This window comes from Barbus barbus (genome assembly GCF_936440315.1).
Source record: "Barbus barbus genome assembly, chromosome: 23".
Taxonomy (NCBI): Eukaryota; Metazoa; Chordata; class Actinopteri; order Cypriniformes; family Cyprinidae; genus Barbus; species Barbus barbus.
In genome coordinates, this window is record NC_136751.1 from 24,412,464 (window position 1) to 24,436,827 (window position 24,364).

The window sequence follows — 24,364 nt, forward strand, 5'->3', positions numbered from 1 at the left end:
ATTAAAACTAGATAGGTATGCAATAAAAAACATAATATAGCCATAACATAATATACATAATATAAACCAAAAATAAAACAAACAAAACTATCAAAACAAAACCAAACAAAGATAAACAAAACTCAAAGAAAAAGAAAACAAAACCAAATTAAATGAAAATGAACCACAAACAAAAACAAAAAATGAAAAAGCAAAGCAAAGCAAAACAAAACAAATCAAAGTGAAGCAAAACAAACTAAAACATTTTCAGCAGCATTGCAGTTTGGGCTGATGTTGTATTGATTTTTACAAATAAATGACATTTTTAGGAAAACATAACAGGGGGCTGTTTCATAAAACAAGTTTACCAAACAAGCCAGGCTTATTTCAGTTATTCTGACTTATTTTGAACCAAATCAACTGACTGTAATATTTTTTTTTTCTGTATGACTTTTGGTTTTTCAAAGACTTGTGGTTACATCTGGACCAGGTCTTATTACCAATACCAAGATTGATAAATAAATCCCCAAAATTCCAACTGCATTAAATATTAAATAAAAAATGCGAAAAAAGGCAACAGATCTAACAGTAAGTAAACTGAGACCGGAAAAATAAACATTGGAGCACAATTTGGAACACAAGCAGCCTTCATGAGCAATTTGTTGTCTTAAGAGTTATTCAATACATACTGTACCACATGCACGTACTATGGTTTCATTGTGACATCAATCTTTGCGAGGCCTGTGATGGTTAATGAGAATCAGCCCTTTGCATCTCCAGTCACTGCAAACAATTTAAAACTCTTGGCCAAATGTAGACACACATTTTCCACATTTTTCAGGGAGGCCAGAATAATAAACGCACTAATAATAATAATAATAATAATAATAAAATCACTGACTGCTGGTCAGCGAGTACAGCTTGACGTCACAACACAAGGCAGCGCCGCATTCATCTCTGTCTCACACAGCCGGCTTTTACAGACTTTATCAAGATATGGCCTCATAAAGGTGCCAATCCATCATACTGCAACGCTGATATTAAACACTCCAGCATGAAAATGATTTCAGAGTATTTATGGAGTGTTTGCATATTTTACATGTTAAGTAAAGAAGTGACCAGTTCCTGGTAAAGCAGCTGCAAAGTTCAGTACGCCTTCCTTTTAGTGTTGATTTTGGATCGTGGATACCCTCAAGCAATTTTATGACTTCCTCTAAACACGGAACTCATTCCGTACAGACGGCAAACAATCACGCAAATGATTATTTCAAGGCCTTCGTCGATCACCATTAAAGGAATAGTTCACCCAAAAATGAACATTCTGTAATTTTTCTTTTTTTCATGTCGTTCCAAACCTTTATGACTTTCCTCCTCCTGCAGAATACAAACGGAAAGCTTAGGCAGGATGTTAACACTGCTTAAAAAAGCAGAATAAAAGTGAAGGAAGTCAGAGAAATGACAGAAATCATATGTCTTGTAGCATTCGTTCCAATTCACTTTAAATGTATGGAAAAGAACAGAAAGAAATCTCATTTTGTATTCAAGGTTTGGAGCAATGCTCCATCCTTACAAGATGTTATGTAGATTTGGAAAACACTCATATTAAAGATTAATGTTGGAAAGCTTTCCCTAATGATTATTTGTGAACCATTTTGTCAGTCCATAACACCATTTATTGTAACTTACAGCGAAATACTCTTCCCAGCTGACTCACTAACAGAATGACTGTGAGACAGTGAGTATGTGTTCTGCATTAATGTCCAGCTGCTTTATACAATATCGATTTTTTGTCCTGGTTTTGGTCATCTCTGGTTTAGACAAAGAGCACATTATTACTCACAGGGGAAATGTCTGTAACAGGCCACTTCCCATGTAATCATGTTTTGTAGCACAGATGTATAGAGCATGTCCCGAATGCCATAACCTTTACCGTAAGACCTGACAGGCACACAGCTCTGAATCTGTGATATGATAACACCGGAAAGAGCCACATGCCACCAAGAGTAAAAAAAAAAAAAAAAATTGTTCAAAAGAGTTTTTTTTTTTTTTTTTTTGCTGAATGATGAATACTTAAAACAATAAAAATATAATGACTAATATTTTTAGAAATGTAATTTTTGGTGTGAATTTTGTATATTATTTACATTCAATTTAAGTTTTTTTGATGTAAATTATTTTTCTCACTAAACGAATAAATACAGACAAAAAAAGGACAAATCATAATAATAAAAAAAGCTACATGAGAACTATTTAAAATGTTAGCTTGCGCTTTTGTTTTGCAGCACACTTAAAGAAAACTATGTCTGTAAGACATATCAATCTGTCACCAATTGAAGTCTTGGACAACATCAAGTTAACAACCTGTGTCTCTCGGTTCCTGTGACATCTGTTTAAGTTTACTGACCGAAGGCATTATGGGAGCATTAACGATCGTGAAAGATGAATACTACAACAACAGAACTACAACAATAGCTTGAACACATAAAATGAGTGCAGTTCGAAATTAACATAAATATTTAAATGAATAAAAATGGTTTACATGATAAATATTGATAAGATCTTAAGGTGTTTTGATTTCGTGCATACAGTACATCTGGCTGTTTCAGGTGGAACATGCATGTCCCAGCGGAGTGAACTGTAGGCTGAAGGGAAGAGGTCGTAAAGGGACCGTCCCACAGGGGTCTTGAAGCAGCAGGCTACAGAGGCCAAGCGGAACGGCCCGACTGAAGAGAAACACAGAACTACTTTGAGGCAGGTCTAAACTGCATTGGTATGAAGGTCACAAATGCCCACATACTGTATATTTCTAAAATGAAAATTAGGTGAAAATACTACAGTAAGAAGAGCTTTCTGAAATTAGCAATTAAAAATGTACTCGAATAAACAATTCGGTAATGATTCTTAAACTACCAATATGATCATTTAATCCATGCATTTTCATGGGTGCGTTACGAATTTAGCTGAAAAACATTACTAAACATCAACTATGAAAACAGAAATGAGGATTGATTTGGCTTTTTTACACATAAATGTAAAATAAAATTAAATAAATCATTTTAATAATATAAATATATTACATATGTGCAATTACTAGTATAAGTATAAATATTTTAAAAGCATATGCAATTAAAATATTTACCATTATAAATAAAAAAATACATTTGACTGAAAAAAAGATACTAAAATGATATACTAAATAAAGTCTGTAAGTTAGGCATAAAGCGCTCATATATTAAAGCTTCACTTTGTTTTGTAGATAATTGCAGTTTTAAGTACGCTTTTTTAATTGAGGTCATTGTAATATCTGCACATAATTGCAGTTTCTGTGCCTAATTAGTGAACTACACCAGTAAGAGAGCAGCGATCACACAGCATATAGGCATAATTATATCCTTGGAGTCAAAGAATTCATACCAGGAAAAGGCTTTCAAAATGTCTCCACATCTAATGACACTTCTCTCCTGACTGTTTCTCTTCATAGATATGGGATTTTCAAAGGGGCCAGGAGAGCTTTGGGGTGATGCACTAAATCATCTAGCACTGAAGGACTGTGAATTCAAACGGATGAAAGTATGACAGACATTCATACATTTCAACAGGTATAAATCTCTGCAAATAAGAGCGGCGATGTGAACGCATGTCATTTTAGTGCACATCCGAGCGAATGACTGAAATCCGCATGACCCTGTCAGCCAATCTCACCAAAAGCCTGTAAATATGGGCTGTTTCTTGCGCACACACTAATAAATATATAAATAAATCGAACTCGACTCTATACAAATTAGCAGCGGTCTAACGGAGCTTAAGCCCAGTGGGGGTGAGACGGCGCGAGTGAGACGGATTGCGGAGGCTGAAGATGTGTCAGTGAGGTCATGCGGGAGTGTGAATGCTTGCACACAGGATTCTCGCTGGATTTATGAGGCGGCTGCAGGTTTGGGACTTCACAGGCTCTCGAGAACCAGCAGGGGTTTTTAGCACTTGCAGTTTTGGAGCCAAAACACAGGTTTCAATCTGTGTGTGTGTATGTGTGTGTGTGTGTGCTCAGAAGACACTATGCATGCACAAAATGCTATATTTAAAAATAAAATCAAATTTGTGTTCCTGGTAAGATTATTATCATTAGACTAAAATAAAAAGTGTTCATGGAAATAAACCCAAAATAAAATCTAAATATCATATTAAACACTTTAAAAATTCTAAGTAAAATTACAACTGGGAATAAAACATACATATATATATATATATATATATATATATATATATATATATATATATATATATATATATATATACATATATATAAGTGACGTGACATACGGCCAAGTATGGTGACCCATACTCGGAATTCGTGCTCTGCATTTAACCCATCCAACGTGCACACACACAGCAGTGAACACACACACACACACACACACCCGGAGCAGTGGGCCATTTATGCTGCGGCGCCCGGGGAGCAGTTGGGGGTTCGATGCCTTGCTCAAGGGCACCTCAGTCGTGGTATTGAGGGTGGAGAGAGCGCTGGACATTCAACTCCCCCCACCTACAATCCCTGCCGGCCCGAGACTCGAACTCGCAACCTTTGGATTACGAGTCCGAATCTCTAACCATTAGGCCACGACTTCCCCGAAGTCGTGGCCTAATGGCCTATGTATATATATATATACACATACACACGTTTTACAAAAGCACAAAATTACTAAAATTAAGTGCACGCACACACACACTTACAAAAGTAAATACAAAATGATGAAATTACAAAAAAAAAAAAAAGATGCTAAAATTAAAATGTAATATATTAAAAAAAGTGAATGAAAAAACTTTCAAAACTATAAATAAGTAGTAGTTGTAGTATAAATTTATTTAATGCTATGTCAGCATCATAGGCTATTTTCATGCCAAAAACTATTTAAAAAATACAAGTATAACAAATACAATAAAAAACAGATTTTTTACATTAACATATGATAAAAATTCTAAAACTTTTTCTGGCAAAATTCTATAAATAAGTTTTTAATACCACAGATTACTGATATTATGTATAATTCATCTCAGCTCATTATTCTAAAGCAAAAAAGCTTATTTTCACATTATTTCATCAAAATGTAACACAATACACAATATTTTATGTCACCCATACACCAAAGACTGCCTTTGACACTTGTTTTAAGTTAACAGTCTTTGGTGTATGGGTGACATAAAATAGTGTGTATACTATTGTAATACTGTGTTTTACTTGAAATATGTCATATGCAGGGGCGGCGCGTGCATATAGGCGAACTAGCCGCCAAAAAACCAAAAACCAAAATTAACTTTGCTTCATAGTAATGTAGCTCCCACGCCGCCGCATTTTTGCGACTATGAAATGTTTTATTTTTACTTCTAAAATGCTTGTTAAATGAGTTTAAATGTAAGAAATGTTGTATAGCCTACGTGTTTAAACGGTAAAATATGTTGCATTAAGAACTGTAGACCTATTTGACGAAAATAAAGGCATTTAGGCAAGAAAGAAAGAATTAAAAAACAAATGAAAAACTAAAACAAAACGAAACCAACAGCAACCAAATAAAATAATCTAAATTAAATAATCGTTTTCTAATCAATCTCAGCATGCTTTAATTTTGTGTCGCTATATGGTTTGCGTCAATAAACGTAAATTAAAATGTTTTTGGTCGGCGCTCTGGAAGTGTTCTGTTAATTCTGCTAAACTTTAATTACTAAAACTAAAATTAAAATGGAAAACTACAGGCTAGAAAACTGTTCACAAAATAAAAACTAAACTAAAATTAGACCGGGTTTGTTCAGCTTAAGCCCCGAGTACGAATAGCTGTGCACACCAGCTGTTTTGCGCTGCTCACCGGGAATTCTCCCAAATCTTCCCTTGGCCACTTCAGGCTTGTACACTTAATTTGCATTTGCAGCTATACTAGTGGTTATTTATTATAATTTTATTATTATTATTTTTATTTTTCAACGTTGCAGTAGGGGGGAAAAATTAACAATCCGAAAACATGCCCGTGTCTACTTTTATTTTAATGCAGTTGTATCAAACAAATTCTCCAGTCTTTCACATGCATTTTTAAAATCGTATTTAATTATGAGAGTGAAGTGGGGGCTAGAGCGGCAGTAGTGCTTGTGCTGGCCCTGGTCATATGATGGTAGTGAAATATGCCGAGATAGGGGTGGGCGATATGGGAAAAATATCATATCACGATTTTTTATAGAAATATCACGATTCACGATTTTTATCACGATTCTTTGTTAGTTTTACTATTTTGGTTTTACAAGTTGTCTGAGCATTACAGCCAAACTAGAAAGACAAAGATGCATGGCAGATATTTAGGCCAAAGTGGGCGAAGATAAAAAATCTTTGTCATAATTTTATTTTTCTTATTAAAAAATAAGAACAAAGATACACATTACAAATACACATAATATACAAATAAAACAAACAGTGCTTTATTTCCAGGTACAATAGGTGTATTTAGCAGAGCATTCAATGAAATTGAATGAACAAATATAAAAATAAAACACTAGACAGACTGATTCCTAAAGCAACTGTATTAAAGTTTTTCAGTCAAGAATAGTGAGTGATTTTTCTCTTTTGCGTTTTTTTTTTTTTAACGTTAAATGAATAGTTCCCCCACAAATTAATATTCTGTCATCTGTCTGTCAATTCTGTCATAATGTTGTATTTTTATATCATCATTTACTCAAAAGTTGTTTTAAACCGGAATGAGTTTCTTTCTTGTGCTGAACATTTATAAATGATATTTTGAAGAAGGTGGAAAACCAAACAGTTGCTGGTCCTCAGTGACTTCCATAGGATTTTTCTTTCCTACTATCAAAGTCAATGTGGACCAGCAACTGTTTGGTTTTCCACTGAGTAAATAATGACAGAAATTAAATTTTAGGGTGAACTATCCCTTTAATGACAGTCGACAGCACGTTTAGTGTCCTGTCCCTTTAAGAGCTGCACGCATCTAATATACAGTACAGGCACGCATCCGTTTCTCTCTTAACTATTTACTTTCATTTTAGAGATAACCAACTCAGTCTGTATGTAAACCTTGTGTGTTTTGACAGTATTAGCGCAAAATATAACTTAGTTGAGTAATCAGGCGCTGTTAGACAGGCGTTTTAGTGCGCGTGCTTCAGGTGTATGCGCTCAGAACAAGTGCACGTCAGACCAGCGCGCGAATTAAACATTTAACCAGCAAGGCTTGTATGCAAATAATGTACTTTTGCGATCGCGAATAAGTGCAGTGTCCTGTCTGAGTAACTCTACTGCTGTATGTCGTGTTGTACAGTATATAGAGACGGCGGCGCCAGAACTGTATTTGACAATGTGCGCGGTAGCACGATACTACGATATTTCTTAAAAAGCAGATCGTGGAGACATTTTTATCGTCCACGATCAAAAATCGTCATATCGCACACCCCTATGCCGAGAATACCATTTTTTGTTGTTTGTGTCAAAGGGAAATCAAAATTGACCCCGTTTTTAAGTCACATTTTTAACACACTGATCTTACTGAATATAACTTATGAGCACATAATTACATAAATCATCATAATTATGTACATAATCAGTACATAACTGTTCTCATAATATTTAATCAAAATAATAAACTTGATTTCCACTGAAATGTTCTTTTTCCACTTTCCTTCCTGTTCCCATTCATGTCAAAAAACCATGAACTACTGGATAACTTTAACCAATTTTTTGGGTACTTGCACATTGTTTTGCAAAGCTACATTCAGGTATAGTATGGAATGCAAACTTTTCATGATTCCCGATTAATTTACTTATAATTTTATTAAAAATATAATTTAGTCCCAGTGGATAAAAAAAAAAAAGTTCCACACCTTTTTTGTCTCACTGAATATCCCATTTCACTCTAAAATAAGCCACGTTATTCAAGTAAAAACCTTCCAAAACACTGTTTCATGTTGGCTATTCTATTTGGGAAAAATCTTCCAGTTCTCACAAGAAGACACTGTATTTGAGAAAGCAGGAATGTGTTTTGTATCTGAAGTGTACCGATGCACAATGCTGGATTAAGTGTGGCAGCGTTTAACCAAGCTAAAACGTCTTCAGACTGTGTGGAAAAAAAAAAAAAAAAAAACAGAAAAGAGAATTTAAGAACACAAACACATAGTAAAACTCTCTTATTCACACTACTTGGCCATCAGACAAACAACAATTGTCACTTCTAGTCTGCCTAGTATCTGGCACCGTGTAAAACACAGCGGACTTAACCGGATCCATGTGTGCACGCTGAAGTCGTTGCTATATGAATGTCTACGCAGAGATATGTCACCATAAAAGAACACCATCACACCCAAAAAATAAAAAAATTATCTGCATGCTATGTTCATCTTCTTGAAGCGCCATTCGCTTCTCTAGAGCCTAAGCAAGAGAATAGAACAAGACACAAAGACAGAAAATCAACTAGAAAGGCAGAACAAAATCTGATAACACCAAACCCATAGAGAACGACCACCAGTCATAGATGGAGAGAGATTTTAGTGCTTGGCTCTATCTCCATCATCTCCCACATAAACAAGAAGTGTCCATCTTTATAATACAGCCGCCGTTTTCAATGTCAGGCCTTCTGCAGCCCCATGTGGAATATAGCTTTTGGGTTTTTTTTGTCTATAATCCAGTTTGTCTCGAAATAAGTGGTTTAACAATGCCCGGTAGGAGGGATGGAGGCTTTCTCCATTCCTCCCATTGTCAGTTCCTCTCCATCAGTTTGAAATGAAACTACTAGAAACAGGCATATGAGGATAACATCCGTGGAGATAAAGCACACAACAGACCAATTCAAAAGAAAAGTGAAAGGAAGAAAACCATTTTTGGCAGCATTTTTTTCCAGGACAGAAATAAGATAGAAAGAAGCTTGCCAAAAATTCAATCAGCTCTGGATTCGGTCTCAAAAATGCATTTTTTCTATTTTGAGATTTATTAAATGAGAAAGGTAAAAAAAAAAATAATCGATACTTTTCTCAAACTATGTATGTTTTGTACTCCAAAAAAGTAGACTTTTTTAAATGTCACCACTACTTTCACAGCTGCTATTAAAATTATATATTTAAAAAGTTATATATCATTTAAAACATATAAATATATAAATAAACAGCATAAACGATAGCTATTTTGCATGTCTAATAATTTAAACAGATTTAATAATCAAACGGAGAGGAGAATTGCTTAATGTAGCACTTAAGTTATGCAAAAAATTAAAAAAATGCCTGGAGGTTTTAATATGCTGCTATATGAAGGAGAACACAATAATAACAAAACACCATAATTACAAAAACTAAATTTATTAGAACTCTTGTCTACTCCATCCACAGGTATGCTACAACCTAAATCAAAATCCTGCAATAACTAGCCACTCAAACAAATAATAAGCACATGACGGGAAAACATCCAAGCCATTCTGACAGAGCAAACACACTGTGAAATTTGCGATTCAGCTTCATCGAGCTGAATATTTGCTCTGAAGCTACTTTGAGCACAGTTATTAACGGATCAAGAAAAAACCAGCCCAATAGCCAAGATGCCATATGCGGATTTAGCTTTTAAAATTCACTTAAACCAACAAGCCGCTCTCATATTATGTGCAGATTGCCCTTCTACCAGTATATTTTGAGCTTTCCTCAAAGTTTCAGAGTAAGGACTTTTTCTCAGAAGTCCGTCAGTGTTTCCAGCTCCTGAATGCTAACGCGTGCCTCATCACTCTTGGATTTAACCTACAGAGCTGATAGAAGAGGGAGGTGTTAAATATTTGACTTTCCTTCATGAGTAAATTGGCTGTAACCATGAGGGATTTGGGAAGAGCAGAGTCGACGGATAAAAGCCATCCGAGTCTGCCCTTAGTAATCCGCTGCTTTTAATGAGACTTTTCAAACGAATCTGCAACTTTGGGCCTGAAGACAAGTGTAGAGCTACAGGAAATTTAGATTTACTGAGCTCATCCTCAGACGACAAACCTCCATGCACTGCCATTAAAGTTTCATGGACACAATGTCTGACCTTACAACAATTTCTACACTCAAATTTTCTATGCATTTATAATCTTAAGGTAAAACATCTTGACAATGATCTAAAAACATACACAGAATATAGAAAGAAAATGACTGGGATCAAGACACAAACCTGCAGTTTCTGCCTGAGAGCTACTGTAAGTCTGGAAGATGTGACCTGGCCATTAAACAACAGTGAAAAAAGATGTTTAATTTCAATTGACTAAATCAGATCGGTTTTGGAACAAATTAGCAAATTATATTTAGAATAAAAAGTAAAACAATTAGAAACTCATAGTGCAACATACTGGATTATGTGCACTAATCACTAGGCCACAGCTCTGACTTCCAGATTTTTAACAGTTTTGTGACAGGCCATCAGCAATTTGGCAAAGAAAGGCAGCAGCAAAGATAAACAGGAATTACGCTCTGATAACATTTACTGGGGAAACATTTATTGAAGAAAAAGCTGAGATAAGATAAATAAAATAAATATGAGGGACCAAAATGTCACATAACACACAAAGACAGAAACAGAGAAAGCAAGCAAGAATGCAAGATGCTATCCAATGTGCCATTGAAATCAGTCAATCAATAACTATTTAAATGTTTTGTCTAATAAAAATATGATTATGGTGGGAAAACAGCCTTGGAATTGTCTTTAAGCACAAAAAGAAGGCGATATGATGCCAGAGCATTATTAGCCACATGAGCCACAACTATGGAATCAGCAGAGGAACTCACACTCAAGCATTTTCGTAGCCTGAAATTTGACAAATTAGACTTTTATAAGACCTGTAATACTGTATACTGTTGCTCTACTTATAGAAACTAAACCACAGTTCCTAAGTCAGCAAGATCTTAACTAAATAACTGCAAATAAATGACAGCTACTACACCACAAACTTACCACTTACAACATTTAAAATGATTTACAACTTAACATTCTTCCAGTATCAGTTTGATTAAACTGATTGGCACTTAACAAAACCCCTTAAATTCCTTTACATACCCATAAACATTATTAATAATATACTATACTATTATATATATATATATATATATATATATATATATATATATATATATATATATATATATATATATATGTGTGAACAATACATTAAATTAAATAGCAATGTTTGGCCTTGGTTTGGTGAGATGTTTGAAGATTTCCATACTTGAAGATGTGCCAGTGTTCCAGATGGCCGCAGTCCTACAGTAATCATTCCGGCTCAAACGGGAATGTGCTCAGATAAGCTGGTACTACTGATACGCCAAGTGTAACAAACTTCATAATCAAATGGCAAACATATCTAAATTCTCAAGGTGAATGTTTGGGTTCATTTTTGCCCTGCCTCGAATGGCTAAGCAGAAAAGAAATGCAGTACTTGCAGAAGAATGAGAAAATAATAATGGATGATTAGGATATAAAGATTTATCACAAGAAAGTAATAATCTTGGAATTGCAGGTATAGAGTCACGCAGAGCTCGCCTTCAAGCCGATGCGAATATGAAACTTTATATTTAACAAATAAAGAGAGACATTTATTACCTAGCAAGGCTATAACTGTGGAAAGCACAAAGGGGATCAGAAAGTTGAAGATGAAATTATTTTAGCCTTGGGTTTGCTTGCTTTCTAAACTGTTCTTGGTATTTCAGCCAGGTCAGCAGTCCGATTTGATCATAGACGGAGAAGAATGACATTTGAAGGATTTTTAGGCCTATGTGCCAATGTATTCGAGCTTTCCAGGGTAACCAAAAGAAATGCCTTGCAGCTATGCATCACCATTTCCCAAAAATATAAAGCTTAACCACAAAAGAGGAAAATCTGAAATGTAAATAAAGTGATGAGATTGAGAAACCTCAATCCATTCAAACTCAAAATTGCTCCCTGTGAAAAATTTATTGAGTGCAGCCACAGAGAGACCTCCTAGCATAAACTTCTGCTTCCTAAATCGCTGCCGTTTATTTAGCCTGAATGGTTCAGCAAGCCAGTGTGTGTCCACAATCCTCCACGGCAGCTACAAGATACTGATTCATCCCTTTCAGAGGTCACTAAGGTCAAGGAGAAGTTTCTGCAAAAAACATAGCAAATTAATGGACCACCGTAACCCCAGTCCACTACATACTAAGACTGGACAAGTTTCCAAAATGGCATTTGAGTTAAAATTATTAACACGAGACATCAGTGATTTCATGTACTGATTTGAATGGGATTGAGATTTCTGTAGTCATATTTCTAAAAGTGAAGGTTCATCCAAAAAATAAAATTGTGTATCATTTTCTTCATTTTGTAGAACATTTTTTTATGTTATTGGGGGCTAATGTTGTTTTGGACCCCTTTGACTTTCAATGAATCTTCATATTCCACAGAAGAAAGAAAATCATACAAGTGTGGAAATATAAAAGTGTGAGTAAAAGAAATGAAAAATTTCATTCTTGAGAACAATCCTTTTAATGTTGGATTTATTAAAGGTCATATACTCTGAATAGAAGCATAACTGTGAGATATATATATATATATATATATATATATATATATATATATATATATATATATATATATATATACACACACACACACACACACGCTCACATATAATTAAAACATTACATATTCAATTAAAACAAGTGATTAATTAAGGTGAGGAACAACGGAGGTCAAAATTAATGAGAAGTGTAAAAAATACACACAAAGCACTCACACACCTTCCTATCCGGATTAAATTAGATTTCTCAGAGGTGCAGGCAGAGTTGGATGAAAAATAAATTATTATTATAATTTTTTTTGAGGTTGTGTGAGAAAAATACATGTGAAACACCAATTTAACTAACATTATCTCCTCAGGTAAAACTACTTTCAGGCTTTTTGCAGCTTTTGCAGCTTCACGACTTGGCACTTTCAGCAAGGCAGAGTTTGGATGGACTGGGGTGCTAAGTGAGACCTCCTGTGCACCGTCAGCAGAGCTCTCCGAAACTAATAATGTGAAACGAACATGGACTTGTGATTCTGCTGTGTAGGTTAGAATGTCTTCCAGCCTTGTCGCTGCATCAACATATAGCAAATCCATGGCTGTTTACACTGGCTGCGCTTGACCAAAGAAAACATGCTGGATGTGATTGAATGCCATATGACAAGCTGCGGTATATGGTGGCCTGTTTGTGTACATGTATGTGGCCACCTTGAGGTCATACTGTGCTTTACTCTATGTTCCCAGCAACTGTGCACTAAGTACATATAAAGAACCTGAACATGCTAAAAGTTCCCAGAAGACACTGCTTTAAAAGCCTTCCTAAGGAAATTATGGATTCCTGAACACCACACTCCATCTTAAGCCAGACCAGTGCTGGACCGGAGGGGACAGGCAACAATAAATTAACCAGTCAGCATCTACAACCCAAACAAAGGCTTACTTCGGCCCACGGTTTATATTAGGGCTTACAGTACAAAGACTTCTGCCTCTGAGACTCGTCCTGTGAGACGCAAAACAAGACTCAATCTAGCTATTTTTGTATTATTAATCATGTAAGACTGCCTTTTTCAAATACAATGGAAGTGGATGGAGACCACAGACAGCTGTGGTCACCATTTACATTCATTAGTATGGGAAAAAAGCAGGTCATACTGGTTTGGAATAACAAGGGGGTGAGCAAATGATGACAGAATATTAATTTTTGTGAACTATTCCTTTCACCAACTAGTGTTTTGTATAGAAGTTAAGGATTGAAAATCAAAATATAACTCTGAAGATATGTAAAATGCACTTATCTAGTTATTTTCAATGGGAAATGAAACCCACTGAAATATCAAGATTTCTATGTGATGCTATTATAACATTACTGTATATAATTAAGGGGAGGGGTCACTTAATGTGAGCATCATTACCTCATAATTACCCAGAAAACTGGAAAAAGTTCAGAATCAATGGAGCAAGGAATTTCAGTACTTGACAAGAGATTCATAAAGGATTAAAATCCATAAGTACAATTGTGCAACAGAAATTTACTCAAAATCCTCAGAGACAACTAGTCCCAGTCTGTAATAAAACAACACTATATTTGGAAATTATAAGCAGCAAGAGAAAAGCAAAATAAAAGAGCAACCCCTTCTGTGGGCAAATGTCTGCCAAAAAGATACGGAGAGACAAAACACAGAACACTAAAAATTTCAATGAGGCAGAGACTATTATTGGAAATGGAAGTGTGGGAATAATAGAGCCTTTCACACCTTTTTTGTTCTTGTTGCTGGTGTTTTCCTGTATTCTTGGCTTCCTCTCTGAGAATCTTGGCTTCTTACGGGCTCTGCAGATTTCATCTAAACTACTAACAAATAACACAAGAGCGCTTTACACTGAGGTTTGGGTGAACTATTCTGTATGTGTTCAAGCATACTTCTAAGAAATGATATTCATCTCACATTGTTCTCATTTCGTCATGTGTGCTACATTGCTGCTGAATTACAGCTAAATCAGAACGACAGCTCTACAGTACAAAAACATCACAGCGCTGAAATACTGCTGAAGTGGCAACCGACTCTGACATTACAGAAAAATGGAGTCGTTCCACTCTAAACAATATTAGCATTCATGTCATGAGTAGATGCTTCATGGTTCTGCTGCAGCACTTTAATAACTCCAATGTGCTACAACAAAGACAAGCGAAATGGAGCAAGATTACTCGTAACAGAGAATATTGCACAGTAAAAAAAAAAGAACTACTGAGGAAAGTTGCGATGAAAATTGACATTTTGAGTGTTCTCAACAAATTTCGTAATTTTTCCTCAGTAACATTTGACTAAATGTTGTTTATGGATTGGTTCAAGTCAGAAGCAGATCTTCGTAACCAAATTTGTAAACAAAAATCAAGCTAAATGAAAGATTCTGCTTGGCAGCTTCCTCTTTATTACATATGGTTTTATGAAGTGGTGCAAAAGCAAGCGATTGGGACACGTCCATATTGTAAACGGAGGCTATGAGGAGGACACAAAACTCAAAAGACTATAATAATGCTGTGAGGACTATAGAAGGGCTGGAGAAAGATGAGAGAAAACAGCTGTAGAGAATACAACCTCTTTTTGTGCACATTGGCATAAACAACAAAATATACACACGTGAAATGAAAGAGTAGGTTTACCCCGTAGACGTCCCTGCGATCATTAATCACACTGCTTAAACTGCCTCTTTGTTATGATAATGAACACAAATTCATATTTCTCTTCTCCCTCTTGGTTTTATAGAAATGAGTGCTTAGCGTAGCTAAGAGATCTGTGGAGCCCCAAGTACCAAAAGGCCTTAATCTGAACCTTTAGCAATCATTCAATGAAACCTTTTAGTATACACACTTAAAGTTCACTTAGGTTAGATCACAGGTGGTCTCTTTAAATTACAGAGAGCTGATTGCTGCTGCAGTGATGAAGGTCTTTGTATTAAAGGGGACATCAAATTTAAAACCAGGATTTATTTTGCTCCTTTGAAATGAAATAGTTCACAATTACTATGCAGCTATACATAGTCTTACAGAACTCAAAACTTCCTCCCAACCCAGATGTTTTTTTATGGAAATTGAAAAGGTCATTTAGAATTCATTTCAGTTGGTGTCTATAATAACTCGAATAAACGATTTGTACAGTGCAGTATAAGCGCTAATTTAATGCCAGTGATATTTACAGTCATTAAATTATACACAACCAGTCAAAAGTTTGGAAAAAATAAGATTTTTTAAATCTCTAAAGCTCACCAATGCTGCATTATTTAATCAAAAGTACTGTAAAAATGTTAATACCATGAAATATAATTATACACTTTAAAATATCATATTTCTATTTTTAAATATTTTAAAATGTCATTTATTCCTGTGATGCAAAGCTGAATTTTCAGCATCATTACTCCAGTCACGTGATCCTTCAGAAATCATTCTAATATGTTGGTCAAATATGATATATATCAGGGTAAGGTTGGAAATAGTCATGTACGACTTTGTTTTTTGTTGTGCAAGAACCTTGACTAACATTATAAGTGGATTTTAGGGGAAAAAATAAAATGCTACAAAAGTGCAGCATGTGGCCCTTTTACGAGTAAACAAAATTCCTAAAAGCAGTTTTAAACCAGAAAAAAAAGCAAACTAAAGTGCAACCCCTGAACATGTTTCCCTTGAATGCAGCCAAATGGATGCATGGTTCAACGATCGTGCCATTTAGCTAAAGCAAGGAATGTAAAATGGCAGCACCGTCTCAGGAGGACTGTGCATCTTCAGGAGCGTGAGGAAGATGCTGCGTGTGAGAAGTGCCCTTTAAAATGCTACCTCAAGGACCATCGGTATTTTCAGAGCAATGTAGCGCACGATCAATAAAGATAGAAACATTTCACAGCAAACATCACATCAGCATGGCCTTGATTCATCGTGCAGGTTTTTAGATGAAGGTCACAAATCTAATTTCGACCTCCAGATGCTCTGCTCCCTGAACGAGTAATTACATGAGTGGGCGAGTCGGCTGAGCATAATGCTAATTGATAATTAGGGAGTGAGAAATTATGAGCAGAAACAATAAAATGAGCTAATCTCCAAGTAATTTATTTGCAGTCGCTAGATTAATAAAATACTCCTCTGGTAGGAGATAAATAGAGTTTTGCTATAGTAGTAATCACATTTTTAATAAATAAAAGACAAATTCTGTGCATGCATTACAGATTTTCTATGATTTTGTGTTTTAGTGTACAAAACCCTAAACAAAATTTGAGTCAGATATTACAAAAAATAGATTTTTTTCCCCCTCCCTGTCATAACAAAGCAATGCTATATTATGTGTTTATTGCAACTAGGGCTGCACGATTAATCGAAAAAAAAAAATAACGATCTCGATTCATACATAAATGCGATCTCATTTCTAAATGACGGCGATTCACTTCAGTGTATTTCCCTGCATTCAGATCATGCTGCATTCACGCGTTATTGGTCACACTCACGCAATAACAAAACACTATTAATTCACCAATCAATCATAAATCTCGAGCACTTTTCTCCTCTCCCTCATTGGCCACGTTCCGCTGTCACTCACGTGACGTGTAACAAGGCGGCAGACCTAAACGGAGTCAACAGGCCGCGTTCGCAGAATGATCACTGCTTCAACGGGGCGTCAGCATCAACGCTTGACGGAGGGCATGTCTGAAGCTTGGTGCTGACCAGAGCTGTTGAGAAACAGAGTTGCGACACGCTTTGATCTCGCCGCCGCGCGGTCACGTGCTTCATGGAGCTCTCAATAGTTCCATCATAGTGATAACAGCCAATCACACACTTTTCTGGTGCTGCATGAACGGGATTGGTTAGCGTCTGCGCTAGGATATTTGCATAAGGCGATCTGATTGGCTGACGCCTGCGTTGGCGCTTGAAAAGTTGAAAAGTTTTCAACTTCTGCCGCATGCAACGCCAGTGAAGCGATGCGAGGGACCCACAATTCAGTTCGGCAACGCTTGATGTCACTCCATTCAAAGTAAACGAGAGGCGTTGATGCCGACGCCCCGTGTGAATGTGAATATTTTTATTATTGTTAATGTTCTCTTATGTTCAACAACTTAAAGCTTTCAAATTATTCAATTTAAGGGGTCTAAAATAAAGAAAAGAGACAATTTTTTGTTACTCCAGCACTTTATACTGAATGTCCTGTGTTTTTTTTTTTTTGTACTTGAGTGCAATACATTTTGGTTGAAAAAATGAGAATCGTGTAAAATAATCGTGATCTCAATTCCCATGGAGAAAAATCGTGATTCACATTTTAGCAAGAATCGTGCAGCCCTAATTGCAACACTGAATAAGTTCATTCAAAGGTAAAGCAAGCGTGTCAGATATCCAGGTCAGCCAAAACCAATCAACTCCACATGATCATCTCCATCATAATAGATCTCCAAATTATCAACGGATCATCTACACTGCTGTGTGGTTGTGTGGGAAGAGCGAGTCTCATGTTTCCAGATGCATTAACTCGAGTCTGAGGGTAGAGAGCAGAGTTAGAGGCAGAGCCGCTCAGACACAGTAACCACAGAGCACTATATATAGAGGAGCTGTGACAGATCACTGGATCGGAGCGCTCTTACATATAACTCTGGGAAAAACAAACAATGAAGCCTTGCAACGCTTCTCACGCGTCTCTCCACAAACTAAACAGCAGCTGAAATTACGTAAACTAAAGCCGACAAGGAAAAGGCAGAGATACAGGACACATTTTCACATGTACAAAATAAATACTTGTAATATCTCAAACCTTCTGCTTTCACATCATCTTTTTTTTTTTTTCTTTCTTTTTTTCCCCAACAAGTCGTTTGAGCATCTTCCACCAAAATATTTTCAACTGCTTCACCTTTGAAACTGGAAAAAGTTCACTAAGCCCTCTTATATTTCAGCCCCTCAAGCTTGACATTTTCCAAGCTCTAAATGTTGTCAATGTTCTAAACAAATAAATAAATAAGCAATATTATTATATAAATGTATATAAACAAACATATTATTATTAAATTGCTCTACCTCTGAAACTACTTTCCTTTGGATAAAATCCTCTTATATTTTAACCCCTCAAGCCCTAAATTGTTCAAGTTAAATAAGTGAAAAATAAAAAATAAATAAATATGAAATAAAATAAAAATACATACGCAACATTATTATTAAATTGCTCCACTTCTGAAGCTACTTTGTTTTTTGGATGACATCCTTTTAAGTTTATTGCAACCCCTGAAGCCTTAAAACAAAATAATAATAATAATAATAATAATAATAATAACAACAATAGTTATTATTGTTGTTAATATTATCAGTAAAACAAATTTGCAATGTTATATAAAAATATTTATACAAATATTAACTGTATTATTATTATTATTGCTATTAAAAACATTTGTGACCCTGGACCACGAAACCAGTCTTAAGTCGCTGGGGTATATTTCTAGCAATAGTAATATGCATTGCTAAGAACTTCATTTGGACAACTTTAAAGGTGATTTTCTCAATATTTAGATTTTTTTGCTCCCTCAGATTCCAGAATTTCAAATAGTTGTATCTCGGCCACATATTGTTCTATCATAACAAACCATACATCAATGGAAAGCTTATTTATTCAGCTTTCTGATTATGTATTATGTAAAATTTGAAATAAATAAACAAACAAACAAATAAATCTCACTGAACATTAACCAATGTTTGTTAAAATATGGATATTAATGCTAAACTGACGTTTCTTGAACAGATGAGTCCAAACAATATGGAGATGGCACCAGATGGCACTGGAGAGTCCAGTACCCCCTCTAGTCTCAGACTCCACCCTTTAAGCTGATCTGTTTGCTGTGTGTTAGGGAAATCAAAATGCATTTGGATCTTTTCGCAAATTGTCTTCATCTCTGAATTGCTATCTCTTATATGTCACGCGTAGTGCTAGATAGTTCTCTCTTTTGGAAGAAGTGTGAAAGAGTGAGGGCAAAGGGTGATATGCCTGAATGCACGGCAGGGTCACTGCTGACGCTGACCTCAAAGACACAACAGATTCTTTTAACTCATGATATAGGCCTATGCATGCAGAGAGCATAGCATCTTCTTTCATTCAAATTTCAATTTGATGTAAAAAGAGTCCAGAAAACAAGACAAAAACAGACAAAAGAATTTGATTTGCAGCCATTTTGATTGTTGAGGCAGCTATACGGAGCAACATAAATGTGCTCCTGGTGGGCAGGTGCTCCTGTACGGGATGATGCCTACAGAGCACCACTTCATCATACACTGACAGAAGGCATTAGAGCATACGCATACCATCTGTGTGTGTGTGTGCATACGTGTCCATGTGTACACACAAGGCCATGTCATAAATTCACACCTGTTCCCTTAAACACAGCCACACACACCCAGAGCTGAACTTAACACATGCTTCATTGACATACCAGGGCTTCCTTCCAACTGAACCACCCACACGGTAAACCACTTGACTTATCGAATACCACAATGCTCTTACAGGATAAAGATGGTAAAAACATGCCTAATTAAAGCATAATTCTCATTGTCTTTACTTGGTGATGGTGAAGTCAAAATGACCTTTCACTGATTTTCTTAGTGGTTTTAGAATGTTTTTTTGTTTTGTTATAAAAATATGTCTATTTTAATTATGTAATTAGACTTTTTTTTTTAAAGGGTTACTCCACCCCAAAATGAAAAGCGTATCCATGTGGTGTGGCTGACACAGAACAGCGTACGCTGTTTGCTTCCAGCGGAGAATTTTTTTTGTTTTCTTTGAGTACAAATGTATTCTCGTAGCTTTGTAAAAATATGGTTGAACCACTGATGGCAGATGGACTATTTTGACAATGTCTTTCATACTTTTCTGGACCTTGACAGTGTTAATTGTTTGGCAGTCAATGGGACAGTCACAAGCCTCCTGGTTTTCATCCAAAATATCTTAAATTGTGTTCCGAAGACAAACGAAGTTTTACGGGTTTGGAACGACATGGGGGTAAGTGATTAATGACAACATTTTCATTTTGGGGTGGAGTAACCCTTTAAACAATATTATGATATAACTGTTTTATGGAAGCCCATTTCTGCCGCATAAGGGGATTTTTTTTTATTTCATACATCATAACATCAGTAAAAATTACCAAGTCAAAATTATGAGATTTAAATTTCAAAATGAGATACTAAGTCATAATTATGAGATCCAAAGCCAAATACTGACATACATTGAAATTGAAATTTTCATGTCATAATCGACAATGTGAAAATTACTTTACATTTTGATCTCATAATTATGACTTAGTATCTCATTTTGAAATTTAAATCTCATAATTTTGACAATCACAATTAAGAGAATAAAACATCAAAATCAATTCAAGTCAATTCTCTCAATTTCGATGCTTTAAGCTTATAATTGACTTAAAAATTCAAAATTCAAAAATGTAGATATTTAGTATCTAAATTTCACCTTTAAATCTCATAATTTTGATTTAGTATCTCAATTTCAACTTTAAATCTCATAATGTATCTCAATTGCGACTCATGCCATATTTGACTTTTTAATCTCAGAATTTTGACTTAGTGTCTCATATTTAAACTTTTTATCTCATAATTATAACTTAGTATCTCATAATTTTGACTTTGACCGTCACCCAATATTTCACATATATTATATTTATGTCATCATTATTTATATACTAAACTGTATACTTGTATATTTCTCTATGACTGGATGATTTGACTCCTTACAAATTTTGCATACTAAATCAACAATTCACTGAATTATAACAAATATAAAAAGATGAACAACTGATAAACTCTTTTCCCTTGTATTGCACAAAGCCATGCAAGATTTGGTCACAATGCTCCTCACACGTTTATTTTATTAGCTTACAAACAATGTCGTTTGTACTGTGGAAAAATGGTAAAATCGCCAAGTCCTCAGGAAAGACATTTTACAGCTTAATGCTGATGAATAAACATTGTGATCTCATTCTGAAAGGTGAGTTTGCCAAACGTGGTGCGCTAATTGTTTCTAACTTCAGTATCTGTTACTGAAAATGAGCCTATTAACTTGTTCCAGAAAATGAGCTAATAAAACGGCATTTTCCACATAAAGATAAACTGATTACACCATAAATGCAATTGCTGCCAATGCCAAAAATGTTATATGTGAATGCTAAACGTTAAAAACCTTCATTCATTGTAATGCAGGTCGGACTTGCTCTAAAAATTTATTTTGCTTTAGACTGTTTAAGGTTACAGATAAAGTTTGAAAATCCACGTCAATCTGTGAGTATTCAATGTAAAACATCTCAGATAGCATACTTTGATTGGCCGTGAGCGTGGAGGCTTTTTTTAAAGGGTGAGCAATGACCAAAAGCATCCTAGAGCTCTACCAGGACTCTCAATAAAAATCCCCCAAGAGCTTTAGAGGGAGATGCTGCCAAAGGCGCTTAGATCGCAGCTCCCTGTTAACTCAACATGTGCTTATGCACTTAACTCATTCTCTCTCCTTCTCATGTTCATACGCACGCGCACACTTATGCTCCGCTCTAAAACCAAGCGAGCTGACTACCTAGACTGCATTTTAGGCATAGGCAGGCATCTTAATTATATGCTGCCTCTTAAGATATCTTGTTTTAGACAATTTCTAAAGCAGAATAGCATATTTCCTATATTTCCTTGGCAACATGATATTGGAATCAAATGATTTGAGTCAAATATCCCACATGGAGCACTATTTGTGTGCCACACAGACGTGCTGCCTATTCAAACAGCGTTCAAATTGGTAATTTAGGAGGCTCCATGATAGTTAGGATGCAAACAGTCAATCAGCTCATTAGGTTTTAAAACAGAGCTTTAAATTACTTCCAACATGCCAGTAGTTCATAAGTAAAATGCTACCCAAGACGTGTCTTGAGATCCTCTAAGATTTTTTTAAATACAAGTGTGATTTTTCCCAACAATAATGCCTTAATACAGCCACAAAAACTGAGAAGAATATAACTGTTTGCAGGGGTAATGGAATCACGACTCTAATGGAAAGAGAGGAAAGAGCTCATTATGCATTCACAGCAGATAAGTCTGTCTGGCTATCATTACGGCAGTGAGACAGCAGAGGTGTGAGGAATGTGTAGCCAGACCATTACACTCCGATCCAGGCAAAAGAGCGTTAACATGTGAATGATTACCATGATATGGAAAAAGACTTTGTGACACTGGGTTACAATTTAAGAGGATAAAAATGCTACTAGAAGTCAAGGTCGGATGCCTATTTTTCCTTTTTTTAATTAGCAGAAGAAAAATAGCCATGCCGTTATAACCGAACCCAGCTTAGGTAATACACCTCTCAAAATTATTTCACAAGAGTCAGGTGAATTTCAAAGCTGGAAATGAGCATTACTGAGGAATGCATGATATATCAGCACCATATTGGATATTAAAATTTTCCTAATTTATCTATATTTGTGGTTAAAAGAAAATACTGACTGATGTTGAATTTTTAATTGTAAATGTTCATTTATTGCATTTTTATATACAGATTACTTCACTTTAATTTGTTTAGACACCAAAGTACTATTATAGAACATTTTACAAGAAAATATTTCAGTTTTTCTACCTCAAAATGTAATGTTTAATACACTGTTACATTGTTTCTTTCTAACTTTAATAGTAAACGTGTTTGTACACCTTTTTTTCAGTGTTAAAATCGTCCATTTATCTGTTATCACCCAAACCGTAAAAACAATTAACAGCTTATCGGTATTGCCCAGAACTTTAATATTGTGTGTCCTTAACATAATTGTCCACAACATCATCATGTGGTTGTGTTATGAAAACCACAATCTTTTTTGCCTTGAAGTGGCATTTTCAGATGAAGAACCACTAAAGATTGCCTACAAACAATATCACATATTAAAGAGTCTGAACTTCTGTTTCTCGCAGGCTCATTTTCAAGCATTAAATTAAATGTGGCATCCAAGAGAAGATTGGAAATAAATTGAGTATTCTGAGCAGACCAGGGAGATTCTAAGAAACACTTTAATGCAGTTTAGAAGCCTCACAACGACCAGACCCTCTTAAACTTGAGATAATTGAATCGATTGCACCATCTATCTCCATAAGTGATCGTCCTGAGTCCACACCAGCTGTCCAGAGAGCATTTACTTATAGCAGCACATTATGATTTAGCATTGATATAAAGCTATGGGATGATGTCAGAAACCGCATACCACAATCAGATAAGCGGCCCAATTTACGATCACTAATCCCATACAAGCCTACACATACATTGCTATTCCCATACAAGCCTACACATTTAATATGAATGGACGAGGAACGGCCATTAATATGTCTCTATGCCTCATACATTAAACAAGTCCACAGACCAAAAGTACAGCACCAGGCAAAGAGAATTATAGACGTGTTTATTATGCCACATTGACAAATGCGCTCTAACATCTAAATGCTGCTGCTTTTTAGTTTATTCCCCCATGTTTAGTTTATCGTCTCATTATAGCGAATGAGTCTTCAGGCCCTTGGATGTACGAAGCAGTTTGTCTCCTCGCTAAAACCCATCCAGCTTTCATCTCTGGAATTATCGCCGCACTGCAGCCTGGCAGATGAGAGGTATTTGTCCTTGGGCTTGCGGATCGTAGACGTCCTGATGCTTATGTGTTTACATAGTAATTCTGACTTCCTCTTCGACACTACTTTACGCTAAGCTGTCGTAAGTCAGAGTGACACGGTCTCTCTTCAAAGAGGAAAATCTGGAATTATTTGCCTCTGACAACGTGCTAATATTGTTGAACTGCATGACAGCGATGTGAAAACACAGCCGGGCCCTGATGTGGAAAGGATGTGTGAA

General features: G+C 35.6%; 1 protein-coding gene across 1 annotated transcript in view; it reads right to left on the reverse strand.

Annotated features, from left to right (window-relative positions):
• The window catches only part of LOC306842892 (protein O-mannosyl-transferase TMTC2-like), a 112,792-nt gene that overhangs the window by 36,719 nt on the left and 51,709 nt on the right, over positions 1-24,364 (reverse strand). The window lies entirely within an intron of this gene.